Source organism: Loxodonta africana, chromosome 15 (genome assembly GCF_030014295.1).
Source record: "Loxodonta africana isolate mLoxAfr1 chromosome 15, mLoxAfr1.hap2, whole genome shotgun sequence".
Classification (NCBI taxonomy): domain Eukaryota; kingdom Metazoa; phylum Chordata; class Mammalia; order Proboscidea; family Elephantidae; genus Loxodonta; species Loxodonta africana.
In genome coordinates this window covers 50,443,935-50,459,371 of record NC_087356.1, presented here as the reverse complement: position 1 = coordinate 50,459,371, position 15,437 = coordinate 50,443,935, and positions in this window count along the sequence as shown.

The window sequence follows — 15,437 nt, the reverse complement described above, 5'->3', positions numbered from 1 at the left end:
GAGTCACAGTGCTTAGAACTTCTAATAACGAATAGTGATTGTGATAACCCAGTTTTGATGCTTTGAGCTAAAAGATCTCAACCCTAACCTTAGATCTGCCTGTAGCCCTGTGACCTGGAGCAATTCAACATGTCTCTAGGCCTCAGCATTCTCCTCTGTAAAATGGCAGGGGCTGGGGTAGGGTCAGAGCCCTGGTGGCAGAGTGGTTAAGAGTTCAGCTGTTAACCAAAAGGTCGGCAGTTTGAATTCACCAGCCACTCCTTGGAAACTCTATGAGATAGTTCTACACTGTTCTATAGGGTTGCTATGAGTTTGGTTTTGGGGTTGGGGGTAGGGTCAGTATAATCCCATGACTTCTGAGATTCCTGGAAATTCTAACTCTAATAATGTACTCAATAAAATGAGCCTGTTGCTGGGACCATGCTGGCAGCCAGAGGGAAGACACCACACAGGCCTGTGCCCAGGGCATGTGCACCTCAGAGGCCATCTTGTGGAATAGGAAAGTAGGCTGACAGAGGCCATCCCCAGGCCTAGGTTCTGGAGGCTCTGCTGTTCCCTCCACTGTCTCTCAATCTCGAGAAAGCCAGACATCCCTGTGACATCCTCACCTCTGGTGCAGCCAGACTGACCCCTGTAGCCAGCTACATTTTAGGTAGCCATCGGTCTTCACTCATTTTTGGCCTAGAAAATGTATCCTTCTCTTCTTCACCCATCTATGTAGCACCCCTAATTTCACGCAAATAATAGTGCACACTGCATTTAACCACGGTGGCTAAGGTGAGTCTCCTCTCTGTGGTATCTTAAACTTTTTCTCTCCAGAGAGTGTATCACAGTACACTGTGACGGCTTGTTTGCCTATTGCTCTTCCTGAGTTGATTGTAAGCTCTCGTGTGTTCTTCTGTTTAATACCTATTTCCCCTAACAGGTAAACATGATATGCATTTAGGGACTATATGAGCTGTGTTTGGGTCTGGAATGCCAATATCTAGTGCCATATCTGGTCTAGAAGAGATGCTCAAAAATTATTTGTTAAATGGATCATTATGAAATTGTACAAATTTTCAGTATCGAGAAGTCTAAGAAGAGAGGTTCATGTTACACATAAGAAAAGACATACCTTTTAGCTGCCCTAATGCCACATTTTTGGCTTGAAAATAGAAGTGCTAGCATGTATACTCAGATTTTGACACCATCAAAATAAACCCCGTAGGAGCAAATACTGCCAATTTGAATTTGAAAGACATCATATCATTACTCAGAGGGAAGGTTCTAGTAGAATATGTAACACATTGTATATCACCTATTTGGCTTTTGATGCATTTGTCTTCACTCCCAGATCAGGCGTTCTTGTAGAGGGATACTGCTTACTCAGCTTCACAATCATCTTGCACCTAGCACAGTACATGCAGGGAATAGACTGTCACGAGAGTATTTGTCGAATGAATGAATGAGCTAAAGTGATCACAAAAAAATGCACCCAGACTGTAAGGCAGAACTCAACCATCCATTAATGTCTTCACATCAGGTATGGGGAAACATAATATATCTGTTTCTAACTGAGTTTCACCTCTATCAATATTAATATTAATAAATAACTTCCAAGATAAACATGACTTTTCTCAGAAACCTACTAGATCTCCAAGAGGTAGCATGTGCTGTGATGAATTGGGAAGGAAAAAAAAAAAAACAGCAGCTCTCCCAGGAGCAGGTGCCTTACCATTTAGAAAGTGTGCAAGTACACACATGCACACCCACCCACGGGTGTGCTCCTGCAACAATCCGTAAAGTCTTTCTCTCTGCAGTGCCCAGCAGGTGAAGCCAGAGCTGGAACGTGCCTCATTTGTCCAGGCTGTCGCTTACCATTTTGTTCATTATGGGGAAACGAAGTCCATTTCCAAACATTCAGGGACACAGAGTAATTGGGCTCTCCAAAGCTGTTTCACTTAATTTGCTCAAGTTGTATTTATTTTTTAGAGAATTAGACATTAGCAGCTGATGGACAGAATGTAAGGAATACGGAGGCATGATAAAGGCAATGGCATGGCTCCCCTTGCTCTCCTCTCCTGTCTTTCCCTTCTCCTACCAGCATCTCCTTTCTCCTCCTCTCCTGTTTGCCCCACTGCAGGAGGTGCTTCCACAGCTCCACTGTTACTGACACAGCCCAGTTGCATGGTTAAGCTCCCTCCCTGGACTGGCTGTCCCTAATGAACCTGCCTCAAGCATTTGTTTAAAAGTCCACATACATCCGGTGCTCCTTTGAGTAAACCGCTTTTCTTTGTGACTAACAAAGCCATGGACACTGAGCTCAAAGGGACATATCTTCATTTTTTTCCCTCATCCTCAGTTTCACCAAAGAGGAATGGCTAGGGAAATGGTTTTGAAGGAGTTGGGGGGTTCCCAAATGCATTATTTTTTCATTTTGGGAAAAATGTGGGAGCGAGCTAAAGCTGTCCTATTGTGAACCTGGACCCTAGCTCAAAGAGATCTAGGTTCTAATTCTGCTTCTACAACCATACAGCTGAATGACCTTCGGAAGAATGCTTAACTTCTCTGAACTTGCATTATAGAATATGTACCTTTGTAAGAGTACAAAGAATTAAAGGAAGGGCCTGGTACAGAACAGGTACACAAATAAGAATGATTTGAGTCACTCTACACCTATTGGTTTCTTCTACTAGTGTGGCCCCACCCCAAACTTAAAATCATTTGCCTTACTCCCATAAGAAGGAAGGCCATAGCTAAAGAAGAGAATAATAGAAGATGTACAGGAAATCTCTGTACAAACTACAGCTGCCTACTAACAGAAATATACTGACTCCTGAGATCACCTTTTAGTGAAATAACAGAGTGGCACACAAAACAAAGGATATTATCTGTAAGAACAGTGCTCTACTAAAAAAGCTACCTATAAAGTGATCAACTGCTAACTGAAAGGTTGGCAATTTACAAACCACCAGCAGCTCTGCAGAAGAAAGATGTGGCAGTCTGCTCTTGTAGAGGCTTACAGCCTTAGAAACCCTATGGGGTCACTGTGAGTCAAAATCGACTTGACAGCAGTGGGTTTATATGAGACCAAAAGTTCAACAATTACTCTGAAGCAAAGATAAGAAGATAAGAGGGCATGGATACTAGAGTATTAGAAATGGAACTACAGGAACACAATTAAAGAGAATGTGGACACATTTGAAAAATGTAACTAATGCCACTGTATAATTTGCACAGAAATTATCAAATGGGATTCGAATTTATTGTGTAAACTTTCACCCAAAACATGATAAAATATTATTTTTTAAAAAAGAAATACATTGAGCTAACATCCTAGATCGAGGTTTGCCCAAAGGTACCTCAACTTTCTAATCATTGATTGATGAGTCTGTCAGAAAAATCAAATATTTCTATAAGTTTTGAAGATTCAGTGTGCTGATTTCCTCAGGCTCTGCCTTCTGATGATCCCAAGGCTCATTTTGGTTTTCAAGAGTCCATGGAATGGGATGGGTGATTGTTATTATTTCCAGGGCTTCTCAACAGAACCACATCTGGCTTCCAAAACCCCGCTCTCTAAGCACAGTGCACTAGTGATTTCTTTTAGGATTGGGCCCTCAGAAGTTGTGAGCTGTCCCCTCACACACCTGGCACACTGGGGCTCCGAAAGCCTTACACCTGTGATGGCTGAGCTTCCCTCACAGAAACAAGACTTTGCCAACAAACAGCCTGCAGCCCCTAGGGATGCATTTTCTCACACATTGCCTGCATACAAGTGGATGTGTGTGTGTTGGGGGCCATGAATGCCTTGAACCCTTTCACAGTTCTGTGACCACGCTCTGACCTTGGCGTTGATAGTGTAGGATGTGGTTTCCCAGGAGGGAAGCCAAGGAGCTCAAAGGCCCTTCTGCACAGCTGCAATTGTAAGCCTTGCACCAGAGGCACCACCAGGGTGAGGAGCCGCCCAGATGTGTGGCAAAGAGGTGTGGATTAATCGTTCCTCAACAGTGAGATGGTCATTGGCTGAGTCAAAGCATACTGATTATCATCATCACCATGGCATCACGCTTTAAAGCTCATGACAACCCTATGCCATAGGCAAAGCTAAGGCTTCAAGAGTGCAGCATGGACCCAATATCGCCAGGCTGTTGCAAGTGTGAGTCCAGGGGGGTCTTACTCCAAGACGTGTGATCACAAGCACTGCACAGTGGCCTGTGTACCCAAACATGAACTCTGGGTCCTGGAAGGATGAGCCGTCAGCACTACACACTGAGGACAGGAGGGCCCAGATCTTTACACTTCCACCTGACAACCTGCCTCACCATAAGCAGGGCCTTTAAAAAGGGTGGGCTACAGGATCTGCTTGCACCCAAGTATGAACACACCTACCGACATCACAGCAATCACAAGGAAATGACAGCCACTCGCCAAATCAAGCAAATCAGATAGCTATGAAAAACTCCAGTTGCATCTTCATATAAGTCTGAAGTTGTAACTAAAAGAACATTTGAATGTGTTCATGAAGATAGATACTAAAAAAGGGCTTGGGAAAATTGGGCTCTGAGAATCATTATAAAGAGTATCCAGATCTTTGTCTGATTACATCTATCTTCTAGAGCACACCTTTCAAATGAAGGATGTGTTTTATGTTCACAGTTAATTCTCAAAGGAAGATTTACAGACAAAGCCACTTAGAATATAAAAGACAAAGTTAGACCTACACAAAACATATTTAATTTCTATTTGGGTTGACAGAAAATCTAAAACTGAAAAAATGCTTATAGTAATAAATAATAGTATTATATATTATGTACTCTTATGAGGGCAGCAGGCTCTGATTATTTCTCTCCTCTATTCACTTCAACTCCCCATGTGTTTCTTTCTGCCCTTCCTTGGTCTAGTTCTTCCAATCAGGTTCCTTAAATTCAAAGAGCTTCCACTTGTCTTCCAAACTCTTGTGTAAAGGTCAACCACTCAAGGAAGTCTTCCTTAATATATCAAGTCCGATACCTTGTTTAGTACCTTGCACTGACTTCTACTCTTGTAACTTAAAAGGTGCATCATATGGTAATGTGATGTAGCAGATTGCAAAAACGGCCACAAATTCCTCCTGTCTCTGGTTCCAAGTCATTTTGTCATGCGGCTCCCAACAAGAGGTGGAGTGTTTCTTCATCACCTTGAGTCTGGGCCTGGCCACGTGACTTGCTTTGGCCAATGAAATGTTAACAAACATGACGATGGCTGGTGTAGCCCTTGCACACGGGGGCTTATTCTCCTGCTTGTCTCAGCATCTCTTAATGTGTCCTAGGCATATAGCCCGCCAATGTCTGAGAAGCTGAATTGGCTTGACTAATGCTATCAAACAAATAGTCAAAATCAGTGTTTTCCAAATGATGTGGTGTTTGCTGTGCACAATAATTTTAAGTGGTAGTGGTTAAGAGCTCAGGCTGCTAACCAAAAGGTTGGAAGTTTGAATCCACCAGCCTCTCCTTGGAGTAGAACCTTATAGGGAAGTTCTACTCTATCCCGTAAGGTCACTATGAGTCGGAATCGACTTGATAGCAACAGGCTTTTTTTTTTTTTTTTAATGGATAGACAGTGGAACAAAATTGTACATTGATTTAATAGCATTTTTAAAAGGGTAATGTGCATATTAAAACTATGATTTCATAAAATTAAGGCTTTGGGCAAGGCTTAAACTGGCACTACTATAGTCATCAACACAGGCCACATGGACCATAGGTATGAGGTTCAGGTACACCTTAGCAGGTTTCCGACCCTCTGTAACTAGGCCTGCCCCATAACTGTTAAGAAGTAGAATGATCTCATGACACAAAACCCCTAACATAAAATTCCCATACTCTCAAATCCCATGTACCATCCTGTATCATTCTTTTCAACAACATATCAGTCTTTTAATAAAAATAAAAAGATGACATCCAAAAGGAGCAAATGAATAGTACATCAAATTGTAAAGGTTTTTCTAATTCACATTTTTAGATTCATGGCTGAACTTGCCGAGATATTTATATATATGTGTGTGTGTGCCAAAACCAAACCAAACCCGTTGCCATTGAGTCAATTCCGACTCATGGGTAGCCCTGGTGTGTACGTGTGTGTGTATATATACATATTCATCATTTATGATAGAAAAAGGTTTTAAAAGCTCATGCTAAATTCATACACTTTATGTGGTGTGTGTATAAACAGATGTACTTATTTTAACGTGGGTATAATTATTACTGAATTGTATCTTTTAAATGGAAGAGCATTGGGGATAGTTAAATCTGACTGCATTTAGATTTCACTGAGACTCTGAAATTATTTTTTCAAAATGTTAGGGTTTTAAAAAATGGCAAACCATGTTTTTCTCAAATAGTCTTTCCTTAATTTTTCAGACTGGCATTTTAAGGAAAATTTAATTCATATAGCTCATAGTCATTTACACTTAAATTATACAACTGGAGCTTTTCACAGTGATTTAATGTCCCAGACACCTTTTGAGCTTTTAAAGTGATCTCTTAAAAACATTTTCCCTCTCTTCCACCCTCCTCTGATCAGCTTAAGAGGTTGCATTTTGCTCAGAGTAAACAAATTGAATACTGAAACTTTCGGTTATTTTTTCTCTCGGTATATGACCTATGAATGCAAAGTGGCTTTCAGATGTGACATAACTAATTTTTCCATCCCTGTGAACCAATATAGGGTGTGTATCACGTTACTTACTTATGAACAGCTATATACCCAGCAAATGAGGCAATCTCTGGACTCCTCATTGGGCACCCATAGCATATAAACAGATAATTACGAATCTCAAGCTTCTGTGATATTTTTCATTTGAAAACCACCAAGGCTGCCTTTAGAATGGCATAAGCATACATCTTAAAAGTTGTCATAGATACAAAAATTTCTAGTTATATCTCTAAATAATGCCACCTGTTTATAGATGGGAAAGGCTTAAGTGTCTATAAACCAGGGGATCAAGGTCCTTCCTTCCAGTTTTATACTCCTTTGAAGCAGCAAACCAAAAAAAAAAAAAAAAAAAACCCAATGCCGTCAAGTCAAGTACAGGAGGGTTAAAGAAAAGGTTGTATTTTGAGCTTGTATATGCACGTGCGTGTGCGTGTGTGTGTGTGAGTGTGTGTATATGTGAATGTGTATGTGTGAGTTTGTGAATGTGTCTGTGAGTGTGTATATGACAGGGAGAGAGAAGACGGGAGAGGAGAGAGGTGAAGAGAGAGGAGAGCCTGAGGGTTCAAGAATTGCACAAATACCTCTTTTTGAAATTGTGAGGCCACTAGTACCTGGGGTTTGAACTCTATGAGCTCTAGTAATTCTTCCTGGCAAGACAGGCCTTCCCACTCCTGCTGCTGTTGTGACCAGGCTTTTTATTCTTCCGCTGTCCTCACGGCTCCGTGGATGTTTCAAAAGTCACTTTGCTAACTTCCCCTCATATGATTAGTTCCAGCCTTTACACTCCATGTAGTCTATGCTTCATTCCCAAGGCCCACTGGAACATATTTTCATACCTTCAGGTTGAGGAAGAGAAGATATATACCAGGAATGGCCTGGGGGAGCACTTAGTGAGCAAGGGAAGCAATCCATCAGGAAGGATGCTCAGGAAGACCAGGAGCAGGCACAGCAGGTCAGGGCTGCCTGGTATCAGGACCTTGAACGCTGAAGGAAATCAGGTCCATGCCCAAGCCGGCCTGGCAGGGAGGTAGTGTGAGTGCTGGAGGGTTGTCTCCTTTACCCCAGGATCCCAGCCCCTCTGGTCCTGCCACCAGGAGAGCCAGGCCAGAGCCAGTGTTCTGGATCGCTGCGTTTTCCTAATAAGACTTTGCCTGAGCCACTAAATGAATCCGGCTGCTTGGTTGAGTTCAATCCCAGCCCTATTTCAGTTCACCCATTTCCTCAGAATGTAATCTCACCTCCTCACTATTGGATTCCTTCAGGGCCTTGTAACTGATGAATAGAGACGGCCAGGAGGGAGGGAGCTAGGTGTCCAGGCAACACAGAAATCACCCTATACCACACTCAGAGAAACTGTCTGAAAAAGCCACAGGATATTTGTATTTCACGCTGCAGAGGGACCTCAGAGAACATTAGTGCAACCCTCACCGGGCATTCAATTCCCACTTGTGATGATCCTGCCTCAGCTGAGGCAGCTCATGTGACAGGAAACTCATGCCCTTCAGAGGCGCTTTCTTAGCAAGTTCTCCTTTGTATGGAAGTGACATTTACCACCCTGAAACTGGTTTTACAAGCTGCCACCTGGGCCCTTGTGTTTTATAAACCCCAATGGGGAATTTCTCCAATAGATCACCCAGTTATAAAATAGAAATGAGCCGCTCTTGAAAGGAAGCACTTGATTTAAAGAAAAAAAAAAAAATAAGGAAAGGTATTTCTTTGACCCTTTTAGATGATGTTGAATAAATTTGTTCAAAACACTTAAACAGAAGTGCTTCAGGCCCCTATCTGATTCCCGCTACCCACCCAGGAGAATGGGGGAGTCACTCTTCAAGAATCATAGTGGCAGGAAGGTAGTTACATGCAAACTGTATTTACAAATTATTGCCTACTCTGTATATTTTACTTTCCTTATCTCACTTATTCCTCACAACATCAGTATGGGGTTTACGTGTATTATTATTCCTACTTTATCAAATAGGAAATAGAAACCCAATTAAATAATGCCCCAAAGGTTATACTCCCACTAAGAGACAGAATTTGTATTCAGAATCAGATCTGAATGCAAAGACCATGCTTTTTTGACTAATATGCAATTATTTATTTATGCATATGTACACACACACACACACACATACAAAAACACCTGTTGCCATCAAGTCAAATATGACTCATAGAGGCCCTCTAGGGCAGAGTAGAACTACCCCATAGGGTTTCCAAGAAGCAGCTGGTGAATTCAAACTGTGAACTTTTTGTTTAGCAGCCGTAGCTCTTAACCACTGCATCACCAGGGCTCCCCTATATATATACATGAACATATACATGTGTGGTATGTGTATATATATTCATATATATAATTAGAGCAAAATCTTTTTGTTATGGTGTTAATATATAGGCATTTATATAAAAATAAAGATGTATGCTCATGTGTATGTATATATGCATGTTGATAATATACACATAAATATACATAATGTATGTATAAATTGATATGTATATGAATAAGTAACGTGAGTACATATGTAGACGTAGTAAATATTAGGGTGGGAGGTATGGAAGTAGAGCTTGGTCGGGCATGCAGCTTGGCTGGCATGATATGTAGACTGCTGTTCACATTTTCCACCCAAGTCAACTATCTCCACACTTTCCCTCTTATTGTAGGACAACAGCCATTTCTTTTTAGATAGCAGGAGCAGTCCTCGCCGTGAGGTCCATAGCCCTGCCTGCACTAAGCCCACTTGTCCCTGTCGTTTCTACTCAGTCTCCAACACATCTCCCTTGGCTGGGTGATTCTAGCTCCCTGGTTTGTTGCTCTGCTTCTCTTATTCAGACCCCTCTGATCCTCAGTGCCCCTTTGCAGCCCCACAGAAGACTCTTCCACAAGCAAATCATCCATGTTTAAACACTCATTAAAAAAAAAAAAAAAAAATTGCTCATAATTCTTACTCCTCCCATGGGCAAATTGGGGGACCACTGTCTTGTTCTCCCATGAATTTTTGGGGCCTCCAGAAACCCCATATCTGGCACTCACTGGCTGGGTGAGTCCTTGGAAATCCATCTAATTTAAGCACAATTGGGCACACCCAGATGTGGTAAGGAGGGTTGGTTTTCACAGAGCAGAAGAAGGAATTTGTTTGCCTCTATCTTCCCGGCCCAGCTGGTGAGTAGATAACCTGTGCGAAAGTGCCAGCGGCCAGTGGCCAGCCCCTTGCCAGTCCCTAGAGGGTCAGCGCCTTTCACATTTTCCTGTTCAGTGAAGCTCTCTCAGAACTCTCTCAGGGGAGACAAGCAAGGTAGGGGAGACAAATTACACTGAGCCCTGTGGACGGGAGACAAATTACACTGAGCCCTGTGTACTTTCTGTCCAAGGTTTAAAAGCTTTTCATCATCTGGTGGATTTCACTCAAGACCCTGTTCCTGGAAAGGGGTCTGGCTGAAATTGCTTCAGGCCAGGGTCTTGGACAACTGCGATGGGAATGCTGTGTGTATTCTTTTATGTTTTATTATTTTTTTATTTGAGAAGAAATTGTAGAAAATTCCAGGCTTGGTATAACCCAAATTGAAATCAAGTTAAGAAGGAGCAGCTAAAAACCAATCCAGGAGTGCTTTTGACTTTGACAGGTCTGTCCAGCTCCCATGATGTTAATAACTTAGTGTGGATGGGTGAATTACAGTGTTTGCTGGAAACAGGGTTGACAGACAGGAAAGCAATGAAGGGATGGCAAGCATGAAGTGACCACCTTTAGGAAGCCAAGAAACACGTCTCAGTTCACTAAGGGAGAAATGGTGTCCAATAACCTGTTGTACAGAAAAGTTTATTATGTCTCTTCCCCCTCCCAAAAAAAAAAAAACAAAAAAGGGTTAAGTAGAAGAATCTGAATTACTAAAAGACAAAGACATCCTGGTGCCATCCTGTGTGCAAACTTGGACTGGTTGGCAATAGCTGCAACCAGGGCTGATGGGAAAGAGTGCGATGATGAATTAGTGGTGTCAGCAGGTGGCATAGGAGGGAGGTTAAGACATGCATGCAACTGTCCACCCTACTCTACAGACTACCCAGAAGTTTGGTATGACCAGGATTACCATGTCTTACTCTGGAACTGCCAAACTCTGTTCATGGATGTGATAGAGTCAGAATCCCCTAGTGCCATCTCAGAGATTTTTAGGATTAGCACTAGTCTGAGTTCAGCAATTATACAAGTGCCCTTCTAGGCACTAGAAGGAATCCTCATCATATCACCATGAAGCTTAGTTTCCAGAAAAGCACCAGAAATCGTATACCTATATCCTTTTGGTATTCCTATGATAGTACCTGAATTATGACTGTTTTTTATTTCCCTACCATAATATATTGCCTTAAGGTAAGGTTCAGGCATGCTCTATATTCTCAATTTTACCCCAATCTGTGCTTTATGCTCCTCTGTTCAGTTGCCTTGACTCTAACCATAGATAGGCTCTGGGCAGATAAGTGCTCTTATCTTATCTGGCATATACTAGTATCAGTAAGGAAGAAATGGGGCTTCCTTTGGTTTACTTCTATGTCTAACCACACAAAGCCATGAGGTAAGTCAATGGCTGTTCCATAAGATTTGACTGATAGCAAAAGAGAAAGTCATGGTTTTTAGAGGCATCTGCATTTTGCTAAAACTTCTCCATGGTAGATAGCAGTGCTGTCCAGTAGAATTTCCAATGATGATGAATATGTTCTAAAACTGTGCTATCCAACATGGTAGCCACCAGTCACATGCGGTTATTGAGCACTCAAAATGTGGCTAAGAGAACTGAGAAATTGAATTTTCAACTTCCATTAATTAAAAAAAAAAAAAAACTACATGTGGTCACTATATTGCAGTGCTTCTCAAATTTTAGCATGGATAAGAATCACCTGGAAGGCTTATTAAAGTGTAAATCCCTGCTTCCCACCCCCTAAATTATGATTCAGAAGGCATGGTGTGGAAAGTGAGTAGCCCACACCTGATGTAGAAGGCTGGGTGGTTCTCAATGAGAGACAACTTTACTTCCCAGAGGACATTTGGCAATGTCTGGAGACATTTTGGGTTGTCACAATTGAGGGGAGCATTCTACTGGCATCTAGTGGGTAGAGGCCAGGGATGCTGCTAAATATTGTATGTACAGGACAGTCCTCATAATCATGTCAACAGTTGAGAGATCCTGCTAACTGCTCATTTCAATCAGATTTTGGTTGCAAATCTGGTTGCAGTAACATCATTTCTATTCAGTGTTACCCTGTGTCCTTGATAGGCAGTGACGTTATTCCTTGACCAAATATCATAATACCGACTGTTCTTTCTGCCCTGAGACTGCTCCAAGCTGAGAAGGTGAATGCTGGTGGTGGAGTTTGGCATATGAGGTTCTTCCCCCGGGCCCCACTGGCTCCAGCTCAGACCTCTAGCTTCCACCCCAGGAAACTGGCAGGTCTGCACCAGTTTACCAAGTCCAGGGGAAGTACTCACTAGGCAGAAGAAAAACACGCGCCGGGGAAGAGGGGAGACATGTCCCTTCTCTAGTGTCAGGAAGGAAGAGTACAACGGTGTCTTATTTTTGAATGTGAATCACGTAAGAGTTTGTGATCAGGAGCCATGTTGGAGTTGTTAACCTGAGCAAAGCATTAGGAATACAATAGGGGTAATAGGGCACAGAGATGTCAAGGTTTCTGCCATTCTTCTTAAGAAAAAATCTCCTTAGCTTAGTCTGGGAACCACCACAGCTGTCCTCAAAACTGTCTACTGAAACCTCCAGAAGAAGTGGTCAAAGGACCCTGGGACATGACTAATCAGAAGTCAGAACAGGGGAAGGGAGTTACCTGCCACCTTCAAGATTCCCTGCACCTTCGAGACATGAAGGTTCTTTAGGAGATCTAGTCACTTTTAGCCTGCTCCTGTGAGCAGCAGCTGAATGTTTTCTATTGCTCTGAGGATTTTTGCATTTCAGCCTTTAAAATGACACATATATAAGACATCCACCACCACTAAATTCTCTCGCAGAAGTATAATTGCAAATTCTTACTTTGAAATAACATGCCTGTATTTAAAACCCTAAACTCCAAGGGAGTTTCAGGAGCCCCTACATCCACAAAGGGGTCTGCGTACAAAGTTGCTTCAGCTGGTTTCTCATCTTGGCCCTGAAAGGTCCCCAGGCCTCTGCAGTGAGTCACGGATGTGAACTTGGACTGCCCTCCTCTCACAGTTATGTAGCTCTTCCATCTTTGTTGTCGGAAATGAGAATCTGAAATCATTTTCAGCAGTAACCTTCATTGCCTTCCCCCTTTACTTTTTCAGATTCCCAAACTATTTCATAAGCCTCAGTAGGCCTTCTTGAAAACAGCTGCTGTCCCCAAGCTACACTAGTCTCTTTATAGGACACATTTGGGGTTTGACTATCACCACTTTTAAGTCACTGATGTGTAACACTCCATCAACTGCTCTGTTAGAAGCACAGGTGGGAGGGGCAGAGCAAGTGACAGCAGTGGCAGTGATGAGGTCATTAGCTGGGTGAGGACACTCAAGTTCCATCTCCAGAGTGCCTGGCCTGGAGCACGTTGGTCTCCTTTGTAAGGGAAGCTGTTCCCTGAAGATACTTCAGCCTCAGACCTGCTGCTCCTTTCTATGGCATCCCAGAACCCCCTGCCTCCTTCACATAGTAAGCTGGTGATCTTATCAAAGTTGCTCTAAGACTCAGTTTCCTCTATCTCCCTGAGTTGTCTAAGGTGTAAATTAGATAACATTTATTAAAGTACCAGCACAGCTTCTTGTCCATAGTGGGCACTCAGGAAACGCTGAAAAGCTTGAATCCCTTAGTGTGGTGCCCCAGCCAGAGTCACAGCCCCCAGGTCACAGCCTCCCCTAGCATATGTGCTAAGGGACAGGGCAGCATCTTCTCAGCTTGGGGCTCCAGATGGCCCTGAGGCATGGAGGGAGTTGGGCTAAGAGTGCATGACTACAGGGGAATGCTGCGTTATCACAGAACGCTGTTTTTACACTTTGGCTAATGAGTTTTGACTTGTGTGAATTTGGTCTCATAATTACACAACTCTCATTTCCTGTTAGCCAATCAGGCTGATGCTGTGATCTCAGCCATTTCACAACTGTCAGTCATCAGAGCAGAGGCTGAGGACCGGGAAAAGTAATGAAAGCTTTCCTCTTCTGAATACGTCTGGGGTGAGCAGAATTTGTTTTGGGGGTTACAATGCAGAAGAAAGTTTTCTTTAGCCCCATTTACTTTCTCCCAACCTGCAGCTTCCCAAGGTCAAGCAATACAGACAAGGATTCAGAGTCCCCAGATATATGCTCTGCAGTCCAACATTGCCCAACCAGACCAGAAACTGGAGGTTGATTCCTGGGGTAGGGATGGACAGGATGGAGTGACCGGGATAGAGGAGAGGACCCCTGTGCAAATTCAGAGGCCCGTGAATGACCACGACTTTAGCAATCAGAGTTGTGATTAGAGCGCAAGCTGGGGCTTGCATTGCAGTTGACCACTGACTAGTTCCACCATCTTGGAGTAAACTGCTTAACCCCCGTGAACCTCAGCTCTCTTGCCTACACAGTGGGTACACACACAGTCTAAACTCAGAGTTACATGGATTAAATGAGTTCACAATCTGAAGCTTCTAGCAAAGAGCCTGGCTTTTAGGCAGTGCTGGCCATTATTGCTAGGAAGGCTAGGTTTTGCCTTGCCTCTGCTACTTCCTAGTTGTTGACCTGGTCAATACCTCTTTGGAGCCTCACTTTCCTCCCTGGGCAGTGAGGCTAGGTAATAGGCCCCACAGCTATTGAAAGTATGGCATGAGTTAATGCCCACATGAGCACACAGTACTTTCAAGAAACTGAAGCAGGGAGGATGAAGGGGTATGGAAGGACTTATGACTTTAAAACCATGGTCAAGGAAAACCACACTGGGTAAGATAAGCTGAGTGAGACTTGAAACATGTGAAGAGGTAATCAAGCCCTGCAGAGCTCTGGAGAGAGAGTGGTCAAGGCAGGGCAAAGAACAAGTGCAAAGGTCCTGAGCTTAGCACGTGCAAAGATCAGCAAGAGGTGAGTGTACCTGAATATAGCGAGAAGAGATGGGGGCAGAGATGAGTCTGAGGAGAAGGTAGGGACTGGATTATGAGGGTAAGGGACCTGGGTTTTATCTGAGTGCTTGGGATGTTTCTGCAGGTGTGGGCAGAGGAGAACACGATCTGGTGCATGCTTTCAAAGCATTGCTGTGGCTATAGGGTTGAGGGCAAACTCTAGGGGGCCAAGGGCAGAAGGAAGGGGTCCAGCCAGGAGGCTAGATATGCTGGTGCTGGAATCAGAGCACTGATGGGGAAGCCGGAAGGAGGAGTCAGGCTCCGGATAGACTTAAAGGCAAAGCCAATAGGATTGGCTAATGGGTGGGGCCTGGGTGTACCACTTAAAGGGACTCCTTATTGATAAGCAGTTGCTTGAGTACAAGGTATTGAGTCCACTGGAGGAGCAAGTACACACCTTGCATACCTTGGGGAAGATGATCCAAGCCTAGACGCAGGCCTGTTTGTTTCTAGCACTAAGGCTATGAACACCAGCAGGTTGGAGTGTGCAGCCAGGAGAGGTCACAGGCTTAAGTGCAACCCTTACAGCTCTGCTTGGCCTCTCACATTATAAATTATGTAGCTGTCTTCATCTATTATTCAGAATAACTTATTTTGGACATTTGCACCAGCAGTTCATATAAAAAATAAACCAAGTGCCAAAAGGAGAGGGGCAAATTCACATGGGCTT